Source organism: Sapajus apella, unplaced genomic scaffold (assembly GCF_009761245.1).
Source record: "Sapajus apella isolate SASKATOON/1434 unplaced genomic scaffold, GSC_monkey_1.0 scaffold84, whole genome shotgun sequence".
Classification (NCBI taxonomy): Eukaryota; Metazoa; Chordata; class Mammalia; order Primates; family Cebidae; genus Sapajus; species Sapajus apella.
The window spans coordinates 2,605,677-2,619,315 of NW_022437024.1; the positions used below are offsets into that span (position 1 = coordinate 2,605,677).

At 42.7% G+C, this 13,639-nt stretch overlaps 1 non-coding gene across 1 annotated transcript; it reads left to right on the forward strand.

Moving 5' to 3' along the window:
* Positions 1-13,061: 13,061 nt before the first annotated feature.
* On the forward strand, positions 13,062-13,168 carry LOC116533891. The gene has a single exon (XR_004261498.1). It is a non-coding gene; the product is annotated as a U6 spliceosomal RNA (small nuclear RNA).
* The last annotated feature ends 471 nt before the right edge of the window (positions 13,169-13,639 follow it).

The window sequence follows — 13,639 nt, forward strand, 5'->3', positions numbered from 1 at the left end:
TCCAAATGGGAGAAATTGGTCAAAACAAAGGGCTACAGCCCCCATGCAAGTCTAAAACTCAATGGAACAGTCAAATCTTATAACTCCAAAATGATCTCCTTTGACCCCATGTCTCACATCCAGGTAGTGCTGATGCAAGAAGTGGATTCCCACCACCTTGGGTGGCTCTACTCCTATGGCTTCATAGGGTACAGTCCCATTCTCAGCTGCTTTCACAGGCTGGCATTGTATGTCCGCAGCTTTTCCAGGCACACAGTGCAAGCTGTTGGTGGATCCACCATTCTGGAGTCTGGAAGACAGTGGACCTCTTCTCAGAGCTCCACTAGGCAGTGCCCCAGTGGGCACTCTGTGTGAGGGCTTCCATCCAACATTTCCCTTCCACACTGCCCTAGCAGAGCTTCTCCATGAGGGCTCCACTCCTGTGGCAAACATCTCTCTGGAGATCCAGGCATTTCCATACATTCTCTGAAATCTAGGCAGAGGTTCCCAAACCTCAATTCTTGACTTCTGTGCACTTGCAGGCTCAACACCATGTGGCAGCTGCCAAAGCTTGGGGCTTGCACCTTCCGAAGCCACAGCCCAAGCTGTAATTTAGCCCCTTTTAGCTATGACTAGGATGCAGGGCACCAAGTCCCAAGATTACACAAAATGGCAAGGCCCTGAGCCTGGCCCAGGAAACCATCTTTCCCTCATAAGGCTCCAGGCCTGTGAAGGGAGGGGCTGCCATGAAGACCTCTGACATGCCTTGGTCATAAGTAATGAGGAGCTAAATGTTAATCACCAAGACCATTTCCAAATGTTAATCACCAAGACAATTATGCAAATTTATGTAGCCATCTTAAATTTCTCCTCAGAAAATGGATTTTTTCTTTTCTACTGCATCATCAGGCTACAAATTTTCCGAACTTTTATGCTCTGCTTCTCTTTTAAACTTAAATTCCAATTCCAAACCATATCTTTGTGAATACAGAAAGCTGAATGCTTTTAACAGCACCCAAGTCACCCCTTCAATGCTTTGCTGCTTAGAAATCTCTTCCGCCAGATGCTCTGATTCATCTCTCTCAAGTTCAGAGATCCACAGATCTCTAGGGCAAGGGCAAAATGCCATCAGTCTCTGGCTAAAACAAAGCAAAGGTCACCTTTGCTCCAGTTCCCAACAAGTGCCTCATCTCCACCTGAGGCCACCTCAGCCTGGACTTTATTGTCACATATCATTATCAGCATTTTGTCCATATCACTATCAGCATTTTGGTCAAAACCATTCAATAATCACTAGGAAGATTTTTCAAACTTTCCCATGTCTTCCTGTCTTCTTCTGAGCCCTCTAAACCATTCCAACTTTGGCCTGTTACCAAGTTCCAAAGTCACTTCCACATTTTGAGGTAACTTTATGGCAGTTCCCCACTCCCAACGGCAGTTTACTGTGTTAGTCTGTTCTCATGATGCTAATAAAGACAAACCCAAGGGTAGAGTCAAGATGGCTGAATAGACACAACACCAGTGCACAACAACCAGCTAAAGAGATGCAGAAATCAAGAGATCTCGTAGCTCCAACTGAGGTACCAGGTGCATTTCAACAGTTCTGGTCGGACGGTCAGCAAAGCCCAGGCAGGGCAGACTGAGGCGGGGAGGGGTGCTGCTTCACCCAGAAAGTGCATCTGACTGGTGAGTTGGAGGCTCCCCCTCTGGCACTCTGGTCCAGATATAGCGCTTCCCCTAATGCCTCAGCAATACACAGAACAGGGGACCTTTGCCAGTCAAGTGCCAGGAATTATAAGCACAGAGCTGAATAATAATCCAAGACGGTGTCCTGGATTGGCACACAGATCTAAGCAAACGCAAAAGCCCATAAGCCCGGACGGGAGAGCCTGTGGACCAAGCTATCACCCCCTCCCCCTGCCCAAAAAGAGAGGGAGCTGAAAGCAGGGAGACAGATGGTGCGAAAGGGAGACAGAAAGCTGGGTGGATCCCTACCCTCCCCCACAAACCCCAGAGGGCTGAAGCAATAACTCTAGCGGGTTATGCAGCCAGTGCCTCAGTCTGAGCTGAACCCCTGAATGATCCAGCCCTGTAGAGGAAACACACAACCCACCATTAAAGAGGTGGGACTGGGCTTCACATTTTAACAAAAAACACGGGAAGCCTATGTAGCAACCGGAAGGTGTCTTGACCACCCAGCAGCACCTCCGGGTCAGTGGAAGAGGTGGGCTTAACCTCCCATCATAAACAAAAAAGACACAGGAAGCCTACCTAGTAGCCTGAAGGAGTCCCTGGAAACCCAGTAGCACCTCAACAGGCGGACAAGTGACTTCATCAAGCAGCTCCCTGAGATCAGAGCTAAATAAATCCATGAAGATGGGGAAAAACACAGCATAAAAAGGATGAAACCATCAAAGACCAGAACACCTCTTCTCCTTCAAGGGATCACAACTCCTCAACAACATGGGAACACAACATGATGGAGAAAGAGAATTGACAGAAACAGGCTTCAGAAGGTGGATAATAAAGTTTTCTGAGCTAAAAGCACACATTCTAACTCAATGCAAAGAAACCAAAAACCTTGAAAAAAGGTTAGACAAAATGCTAACTAGAATAACCAGCTTAGAAAAGAACATAAATGACTTGATGTAGCTGAAAAACACAGCATGAGAACTACATGAAGTGAACACAAGTTTTAATAGCTGCATTGATCAAGCAGAAGAAAGGATACCAGAAACTGAAGATCAACTCAATGAAATAAAAAGAGAAGGCAAGACAAGAGAAAAAAGAGTGAAAAGAAATGAACAAAGCCTCCAAGAAATATGGGATTACGTGAAAAGACCTAATCTACGCTTGATCAGAGCACCTGAATATGACAGGGAGAATGAAACCAAGCTGGAAAACACTCTTCAGGATATTATCCAGGAGAACTTCCCAAGCCTAGCAAGGCAGTTCAACATTCAAATCCAAGAAATACAGAGAACTCCACAAAGATCCTCAAGAAGAGCAACCCCAAGGCACATAATCATGAGATTCACCAGGGTTGAAATGAAGGAAAAAATGATATGGGCAGCCAGAGAGAAGGTCAGGTCACCCACAAATGGAAGCCAATCAGACTCACAGTGGATCTCTCAGCAGAAACACTACAAGCCAGAAGAGAGTGGGGGCCAATATTCAATATCCTTAAAGAAAGGAACTTTCAACCCAGAATCTCATATCCAGCCAAACTAAGCTTTGTAAGTGAAGGAGAAATAAAATCCTTTACAGACAAGCAATTACTGAGAGATTTCATCACCACCAGACCTGCCTTACAAGAGCTCCTGAAAGAAACACTAAGCACAGAAAGGAACAAGTACCAGCTACTGCAAAAGCACACCAAATGGCAAAGGCCAAAAATGCAATGAAGAAAATGGGTCAACTAATGGGCAAGAAAACCAGCCAGTAACAAAATGGCAGGATCAGATTCACACATAATAATATAAACATTGAATGTAAACAGCCTAAATGCCCCAATCAAAAGACACAGACTGGCAAACTGTATAAAAAGGCAAGATCCACCAGTGTGCTGTATTCAGGAAACCCACCTCACATACAAAGACACACACAGACTCAAAATAAAGGGATCAAGATTTAGAAGGCAAATGGAGAACATAAAAAAAGCAGGGTTTGCAATCCTAATCTCTGATAAAATGGACTTCAAACCAACAAAGATCAAAAGAGACAAAGAAGGGCATTATATAATGGTAAAAGGATCAATCCAACAAGAAGAGCTAACTATCCTAAATATACACGCACCCAACACAGGAGCACCCACATACATAAAGCAAGTTCTTAACTACCTAAAATGAGATTTAGAATCCCACACAATAATAGTGGGAGACTTCAACACTCCACTGTCAATATTAGACAGATCAATGAGACAGAAAATTAACAAGGACATCCAGGACTTCAATGCAGACTGGACCAAGCAGACCTAATAGACATATACAGAACGCTCCACCCCAAATCCATAGAATATACATATTTCTCAGCACCACATCGCACTTACTCTAAAACTGACCACATCATTGGAAGCAAATCACTCCTCAGCAAATGCAAAAGAATGGAAATCATAACAAACAGTCTATCAGACAACAGCGCAATCAGATTCGAACTCAGGATTAAGAAACACACTCAAATCCGCATAACCACTTGGAAACTGAACAACTTGCTTCTGAGTGTCGACTGGATAAACGATGAAATGAAGGCAGAAATAAAGATGTTCTATGAAACCAATCAGAATGAAAACACAACTTACCAGAATCTCTGGGACACCTTTAAAGCAGTGTCAAGAGGGAAATTTATAGCAATAAGTGCCCACATGAGAAACAAGGAAAGATCTAAAATTCACACCCTATCATCAAAATTGAAAGAGCTAGAGGAGGAAGATCAAAAAAACCCAAAAGCCAGCAGAAGACAAGAAATAACTAAGATCAGAACTGAACTGAAGTAGATAGAGACACAAAACCCTTCAAAAAATCAATAAATCCAGGAGCTGGTTTTTTGAAAAGATCAACAAAATAGACCACTAGCCAGACTAATAAAAAGGAGAAGAGAGAAGAATCAAATAGATGCAATAAAAAAAGATAAAGGGGATATCACCACTAATCCCACAGAAATACAAACTATCATCAGAGACTACCACAAACAGCTCTATGCACATAAACCAGTAAACCAAAAAGAAATAGATAAATTCCTGGACACTTGTACTCTACCAAGACTAACCCAGGAGGAAGTTGAAACCCTGAATAGACCAATAACAAGGCCTGAAGTTGAGGCAGCAATCAATAGCCTACCAGCCAAAAAAATCCAGATCCAGATGGATTCACAGCAGAATTCTACCAGACATACAAAGAGGAGCTGGTTCCATTCCTTCTGAAACTATATCCAACAATACAAAAAGAGGGACTCCTCCCTAACTCATTTTATGAGACCAACATAATCCTGACACCAAAACCAGGCAGAGACACAACTAAAAAAGAAAATTTCAGGCCAATATCCATGATAAACATTGACGCAAAAATCTTCAATAAAATCCTGGCAAACTGAATGCAACAGCACATCAAAAAGCTTCTTCATAACAATCAAGTAGTCTTCATCCCAGGGATGCAAGGCTGGTTCAACATATGCAAGTCCATAAACGTAATCCATCATATAAACGGAACCAAAGACAAAAACCATATGATTATCTCAATGGATGCAGAGAAGGCCTTCGACAAAATTCGACAGCCCTTCATGCTAAAAACTCTCAATAAACTAGGTATCAATGGAACATATCATAAAATAATAAAAGCTATTTATGACAAACCTACAACCAATATCATATTGAACAGGCAAATGCTGGAAGAATTCCCTTTGAAATCTGGCACTAGACAATGATGCCCTCTCTCACCACTGCTATTCAATATAGTATTAGAAGTTCTAGCCAGAGCAATCAGGCAAGAAAAAGAAATAAAGGGTATTCATTTAGGAAAGGAGGAAGTCAAACTGTCTCTATTTGCAGATGACATGATTGTATACTTAGAAGACCCCATCATCTCAGCCCAAAATCTTCTCAAACTGAGAAGCAACTTCAGCAAAGTCTCAGGATACAAGAATCAATGTGCAGAAATCATAAGCATTTCTATTCACCAATAACAGACTAACAGAGAGCCAAATCATGAGCAAACTCCCATTCACATTGCTACAAAGAGAATAAAATACCTAGGAATACAACTAACAAAGGATGTAAAGAACCTCTTCAAGGAGAACTACAAACCACTACTCAACGAAATAAGAGCGGACACAGATGGAAAAACATTCCGTGCTCATGGTTAGGAAGAATCAATATCATGAAAATGGCCATACTGCCCTAAGTAATTTACAGATTCAACACTATCCCCATCAAGCTACCAATGACCTTCTTCACAGAACTGGAAAAAAACACTTTAAACTTCATATGGAATCACAAGAGAGCCCACATAGCCAAGAAAATCTTAAGCAAAAAGAACAAAGCCAGAGGCATCACACTGCCAGACTTCAAACTATACTACAAGGCTACAGTAATCAAAAAAGCATGGTACTGGTACCAAAACAGAGACATGGACCAATGGAACAGATCAGAGGCCTCAGAAGCAACACCACACATCTACAACCAACTGATCTTTGACAAACTTGACAAAAACAGCCAATGGGGAAAGGACTCCATGTTTAATAAATGGTGTTGGGAAAACTGGCTCACCATGTGCAGAAAGCAGAAACTGGATCCCTTCCTGTCACCTTACACTAAAATTAATTCCACATGGATTAAAGATTTAAACATAAAACCTAACACCATAAAAACACTAGAAGAAAACGTAGGCAAAACCATCCAGGATATAGGCATAGGCAAGGACTTCAGGACTAAAACACCAAAAGCAATGACAACAAAAGCCAAGATAGACAAATGGGATCTAATTAAACTAAAGAGCTTCTGTACAGCAAAAGAAGCCATCATTAGAGTGAACCGGCAACCGACAGAATGGGAAAAAATTTTTGCAGTCTACTGTCTGACAAAGGGCTAATATCCAGAATCTACAAAGAACTAAAACAGATATACAAGAAAAAAACAAACAACCCCATTCAAAAGTGGGTGAAGGATATGAACAGACACTTTTCAAAAGAAGACATATATGAGGCCAACAAACATGAAAAAATGCTCATCATCACTGGTCATTAGAGAAATGCAAATCAAAGCCACATTGAGATACCATCTCATGCCAGTTAGAATGGCAATCATTAAAAAATCTGGAGACAACAGATGCTGGAGAAGATGTGGAGAAATAGGAACTCTCTTATACAGTCGGTGGGAGTGTAAATTAGTTCAACCATTGTGGAAGACAGTGTGGTGATTTCTCAAGCATCTAGAAATAGAAATTCCATATGACCCAGCAATCCCATTACTGCTGGGTCAGTGTATACCCAAAGAACTACAAATCATTCTACTATAAAGACACATGCACACGTATGTTCATTGCAGCCCTGTTAACAATAGCAAAGACCTGGAACCAACCCAAATGCCCATCAATGATAGACTGGACAAAAAAAATGTGGCACATATACACCATGGACTACTACACAGCCATAAAAATGATGAGTTCATGTCCTTTGTAGGGACTTGGATGAATCTGGAAACCATCATTGTCATCAAACTGACACAGGAACAGAAAACCAAATACGGCATGTTCTCGCTCATAGATGGGTGCTGAACAATGAGAACACGTGGACTCAGGGAGAGGAGCATCACCCACTGGGGGCAGTTGCAGGGGGGGCTAAGGGAGGGACAGCGGGGGCTAGGGAGGGATAAAATGGGGAGAAATGCTGGATATAGTCAAAGGGGGAATAGAGGCAGCAAACCAGCTTGTTATGTATGCACCTATGCAACAACCCTGCATGACCTGCACATGTACCCCAGAACCTAAACTTAAAAAAAAAAAAAAAAAAAGACATACCCAAGACTGAGTAATTTTTAAAGGAAAGAGATTTAATGGACTCGCAGTTTCACAAAACGGGAAGGCCTCACAATCAGGGAGGAAGATGAAGGAAGAGCAAAGGGATGTCTTACATGGTGGCAGGCAGAGAAAACTTGTGCATGGGAACTCCCATTTATAAAACCATCAAATCTCATGAGACTTATTCACTATCACAAGAACAGTATGGGGGAAGCTGCCCCCATAATTCCATTATTTCCACCTGGCCTCACCCTTGACATGTTGGAATTATTACAGTTTAAGGTGAGATTTGGGTAGGGACACCGTCAAATCATATCAGACACTGTTCCATGACTGTCAGTCAGCATCCCGGCAGGAAGCTGGCTACACATGCAGAGGTGACATTTGAAGACATTTGAATGAAGTAACTATTTTCAAAGCTGTTGCCTGGTACAGGAACCAGCAAAGGATAGTGAAGCACCCCTAGATTAGCAATAGCAGGAAGTCATTGCCACTGCGAGGCCTGAAGGGGCAGAGGAAAGAGAGAACTATGGCTATAGAATCCAAAGTGAACTGTAGCTATAGAAATGGGACCTCTTCTTTTCATTATCAGAAATGACAAGTGTATGAGGTAACACATGTTAATTAGCTCAATTTATCCACCCCACAATGTATACATATTTCAAAATGACCTACTGTGCACAATATAGATAACCTTTACTTGTCAATTAAAAAATAAAAATAATGAACAAATGATAAAGAAAAGGGACTTCCTAGCAAGAATTATGACCTCAGGTAGAGCCACTGGCAAATGGAGGCCCAATTGAAGAGGTATAGAAATTTTCTAAGCCAGGCATGGTGGCTTACACCTGAAATCCCAGCACAATGGGACGTGGAGGTGGGAGAATCCCTTGAGCATAAAAGTTTGAGACCAGCCTGGAAAATATAGCAAAACTTCATTTCCACACAAAATTTTAAAAATCAGCCAGACGTGGTAATACATGCCTGCAGTCCCAGCTACTCCAGAGGCTTAGATGGGAGAATGGCTTGAGGCCAGGAAGCAAAGGCTACAGTGAGCCATGATTGCGTCATTACACTCCACTCCACCCTGAGTGAGAGGTGAGACCCTGTAGACAAATTTTTTATAAAGAAAAGTAGGAAGAAAATTTTCTGAGCTTTCTTCCCACCTCTGATCTCCTGCTGGTTACCCCCATTGGCTGAACCCAACAAGAAAAGAGCAGGCAAGGGAGTCAAGCTGGGAAGTTTCCAGAAGGTCAGCCCCCCTGGAGTCAGGGTAGAGAAGGTGCGGATCCAGTCCAGACTGGCAAAGAGAATACCCACAGCAAAGGCATTTCACAGGACCCATTTGCACATTAAAATATTCTTGAGAGACCTCTGGCAAAGAAACTTCTTGAAATTTATATATCCAGTGTTTTCCTGATCTTTCTGAATTTAATCTTGCTCAGCTGCATCTACTTCCTAAATACCACCATGTATGACTTCTTAAAGCACAAATCTTAGCAAGTTATTTCCCTGGTCAAACATCTGTCGAAGGTTCCCCTTTACCATAAAAGAGATGCCTCTCCCTAACCCTCATGCCATCGCCCACCCCAACATACACACACACCAGACTATCAGTGACTCCTGCCTGTCTCTCCAACTTTATCTCCCCGACTTTCCTTCCAGTAATTTATACTCCAGGCTGACTGAGCTGCTTATGGTTCCCTGCTTCACAATCCCATGCTGTCTTTCCACCTAGAATGCCCGAGTGATCCCAAGGCCTGCATTAATATGATCAAGTGGGTCCTTTTCATAAAAACCTTTTCCAATGAACTAGATGGGATGACACCAATTTCTGTACTTCTTTAGGCCTATAACCCATCTATCATACAGTATTAACTCTGTTTGATTTTTATTTCATTGATGAGACTGAAGAACTTCTTGAGGTCAGGCGTCATGGCTAACACTGCTCTGTATCCCTGCCACTCAGCTCAATGCCCAGCGAACAATGGATGCCCAGGGAATGTTGGCTGACTAGAGTTCTTCCTCTGTGTGAGAACCATATGGGTAGTGAGCAAGCAGAGGTGGGATCTTTCCATAACACACCCCTGAGTCATGAGGAGAGGGAAGACCAAAAATGTCTGCAACTTGGATTCCTTGTGTTTGGTTCTATTATTCCTATTCATAGACATTGAAGTGACTGGGAGGAAAAAATAATAAAGATTAAAGTAAATGTCACAATACATAGGGAAGTTATTTCTTGAATAAGTCCTAAATACCTGTCTGCCAACACCAATACCAGAAGTGGTGGCAGGGACTCCCCTCAAAAGTTCAGAACACAAGTGCCCTGAAGTCAGCTATTGTGTTTTCTTAGGTCCCCACCCCTTGCCTCTCTCCGACTGTCTTGCATTAGACTAATTATAAATTTGTATTTCCCAGGTAGGTCTATGTCATGAAATAACCAGCCCATAGAATAAAACTTGGGTCCAAATTCTTCCAGGTGTTCCTCTGGAAAATCAGCCTGTTATAGACACAATCCCAGACACCTTCAGAAGTAGCAGGGGGACTCCAGCCAGCTGCAGCACCGCTGACCTCACTGCAGTAGGCTGAGTGATGGGGAAAGCACTGGATTATAAATCAAATGAAAAAGGGTAGGGGGAATCCTTTCAATCCTCTCTACCCCTTACCAACTGGGTGACCTTGGCCAAGTTACTCAATGCCTTTAAGTTAGCTTCCCCATCTGCAAAATAGGAGAAAAACCCACCTCACATGGTTATCACCAGGATTAAATGAGATAGCATAGGATGGAGGTTAGTAGAGACCCAATAAATTTGTGTTTCTATTTCTACTACCTTAATTACCTCTTCCTTGAAGACGCTGCCTTTCTAATTTTGGAAGGAGGCAGGTGACTTGGATGGGTACAGTGAGGTATGCTACCTTGTTTGTTTAAATTTTTTTTTACATTAATTTCAAAGCTTCCTTATGGCAATCGTGTGACAGAAATAAAACTAGGCAGTTGTTGCTATGCGACATCAGTAGTTTGCTGAGGGACTGGATATATCTTTGCTGTTACTTATCTTTAGTAGAATCTTGAGCAACATTTTTCCGACTACCCAATGTTATTCTGCTCTCGTTATGTAAAGAAACAGTTGAGATGGGAAACTGGGAAGGAAGTCCTGTCCTGAGGTTCACTAGATAACAGCTGGTTCACAGCCACCTTACTACCAGACTTTGTGTGTCCTCTTTCCATTTTTTATTCTCTTTCCTTAATCTGTTTCCTCCCATTTTATCACTTTTATAAAAGAAAATACTGGGTCTTTTTAGGCCTTTCCTTGATGGTGGCTTTCACAATTTTGGTTGGGTGTTGAAACTTGCCCCCTTTTGAAGCAACAAATATTACAGTTTACCTAAAAATTGGATTCATAGCTAGTCCATGCAATAAATGTCTCCCTCTGCTTTTGACTTAACAAAAGACATGACAAAGTTAATATAAAAGTTTTGTGAAATATTTAGCCTCATGTTTTTGGGTTATTCTCATCCTTACTCGTGTCCTTGTGTACAATCTTCATACTTCATATTTTCTAATACATTCCTTTCTTTAAAAAACACACACACAACAACAACAACAACCCCGGCCAACATGGTGAAACCATTTCTACCAAAAATTAGCCAGGTGTGGTAGTGCATGCCTGTGGTTCCAGCTACTCAGGAGGCTGAGGCTTGAGGATCACTTGAACCCAGGAAGCAGAGGTTGCAATAAACCGAGATGGTGCCATTGCACTCCAGTCCTCCAGCCTGGGCGATACAGTGAGAATCTCTCTCAAAAACAAAGAGACAAAACTTTAACTCCATTAAAAACAAAGAAACAAGTCTACAGTAAAACTCCCAAATGTATCTTGTCCCTAACTCCTCCCCTTTGTACCCTTTTCAATCTAGAGCTCTCGCCAATTCTGCCCTTCCTACTCCTCTCTGCCGGCTCTTCTGCTCTCATCCAAGTACATGCTTGAGTTCCCCTGACCCTTCTGCACTTTCCATTCTCATCTCAGTGGCAACAACGCTTTGAAATTCTGGGCAAGTGCAGAAAAAGAATGCACAAGAAATCTAAAGGGGGACATTCTGAAGGATTCTGTGACCAGGTTGGAGGAAAAAGTCCCACTCAGCATTAGGGAGCATCATGGGGAAAGGGTGAGCCTTCTGAAGAAGGTGTGTTTGAGGTGGCAGGGCTTATTCTGTGCTGTGAGAAGTGCCCAGACAACACCACAATATTCTAATTTTGAAGGGAGCCCCAGGGCTTTTGTGCCGATACCTGTTCTACCCAACCCCCAACCCCATCTCCTGCCTGTTTCTGCCTTGGTCTTCGCTCCAGTTGAAATGTATTTCCACTGCCTTGGTCTCACCCCGCTTTACGCATCAACTATGTCAAAGAGAAATGGTCTGAACAGAGTGGGATCCCTGAGAATATCTACTCTAACTCCCAGATAGTCCAAAACCTGAAGCCGAGAGATGGGCTAAAGTCACATAGCTTGTTAGTGGTAAGACAGAGGGACCCAGTGTCACAGACCCTGGCTCTCCAGCCCATGAGCCAGCTGGCTAAAAGAGAGGCCTGAGAGGTGAAACTTGAAGGTAAGGTCTGCTTTTATTGTCTTATTTATGTCCAGTTAATGACTAGAGAATGATGACATATTTTTAACCTCAGAGAGAGGGGAAGGAAGACCCAAACAGGTCCAGTTCCAGGCTATAAGGATTGTTGACAAACAGACTCCTGTTTCCCTTATCAGCGTATGGTAGCAGACATGTATTGAGTGCCTACTGTTTCCCCATCTGGCATTGGGCACTAGCGTACAGAGATGCAGACAATACAATTCTTGTCCAGCCTTCAAAACACTTGTGGACTCATGGCTAAACAAAATCACAAGTTAAATAGAGCAAAAGACAGAATCCTGGGGGAAATGCTTTTTTTATTTTTATTTTTTCTTGCTGTGCATGAAAAAGGAATGATGAGTCCACCCTGTGAGGAAGAAGAGATTGGGGATGGTCTCACAAAGGAAGCAGTTTTTTTTGTTTGTTTGTTTGTTTGTTTTTTTCTTTGGGACGGAGTTTCGCTCTTGTTACCCAGGCTGGAGTGCAATGGCGCGATCTCGGCTCACCACAACCTCCGCCTCCTGGGTTCAGGCAATTCTCCTGCCTCAGCCTCCTGAGTAGCTGGGATTACAGGCACGCACCACCATGCCCAGCTAATTTTTTGTATTTTTAGTAGAGACGGGGTTTCACCATGTTGACCAGGATGGTCTCGATCTCTTGACCTCGTGATCCACCTGCCTCGGCCTCCCTAAGTGCTGGGATTACAGGCTTGAGCCACTGCGCCCGGCCGGAAGCAGTTTTTGAGTGGGGTCTTAGAGGGGAGATATGGAAGTGGCAGAGAGGAGGCCAAGGGCTCCATGCAGCCGAGGACGCCCATGCAAACAGAAGGCGGCCATGACCAGCAGGGCATCTGAGCTCTGTTTCCCTTAAGAGGTGCTGTGACACATACAGTGTGTAGGAAAGAAATGGGGGGACTGAGATAAAAGGCTGGAAGCATAGAAAAGGACTGGTCCTGTGCTCGCTTTGACAGCACATATACTAAAATTGGAACGATACAGAGAAGATTAGCATGGCCCCTGTGCAAGGATGACATGCAAACTGGTGAAGCGTTCCATATTTTTATATATATATAAAAAAATTATAAAGAAAGAAAAGGGCTGGTACTGTAATGGTAGGCCTCTGATTAATAAATCCATTTACATATTTATGGTCCACTTGGATAGGGAAATGATTTGCAGCTCTGGCATTTAGACCTGATCCTGTGAGCACAGGGAGTGAAAGGTTTTTAATAATAAGAGCGTCATGACTGGATTTGCGTGTTGGAAAGATTTTCAGATTTCCACAACTGACCCTTCAAATGCTAGGTGAAATGAGAGAATGTTGCATCTTTCTGCGGGTGAAAGAACTGCAAAAGCAAAGCTATATTTACAAAGTGAAGAATATTTCAGGAAGACTTAGCTTGTTATGTCTGTTGAATTCTAAATAACAATGGTTATGGGTTTGGATAAGACCTAAGGATGAAGAGTACATCATCTTTTACTCTACAGAAGCCCTTTGAAGCTCTGTGTAAGCTTCTAAACCCATTAAACCAT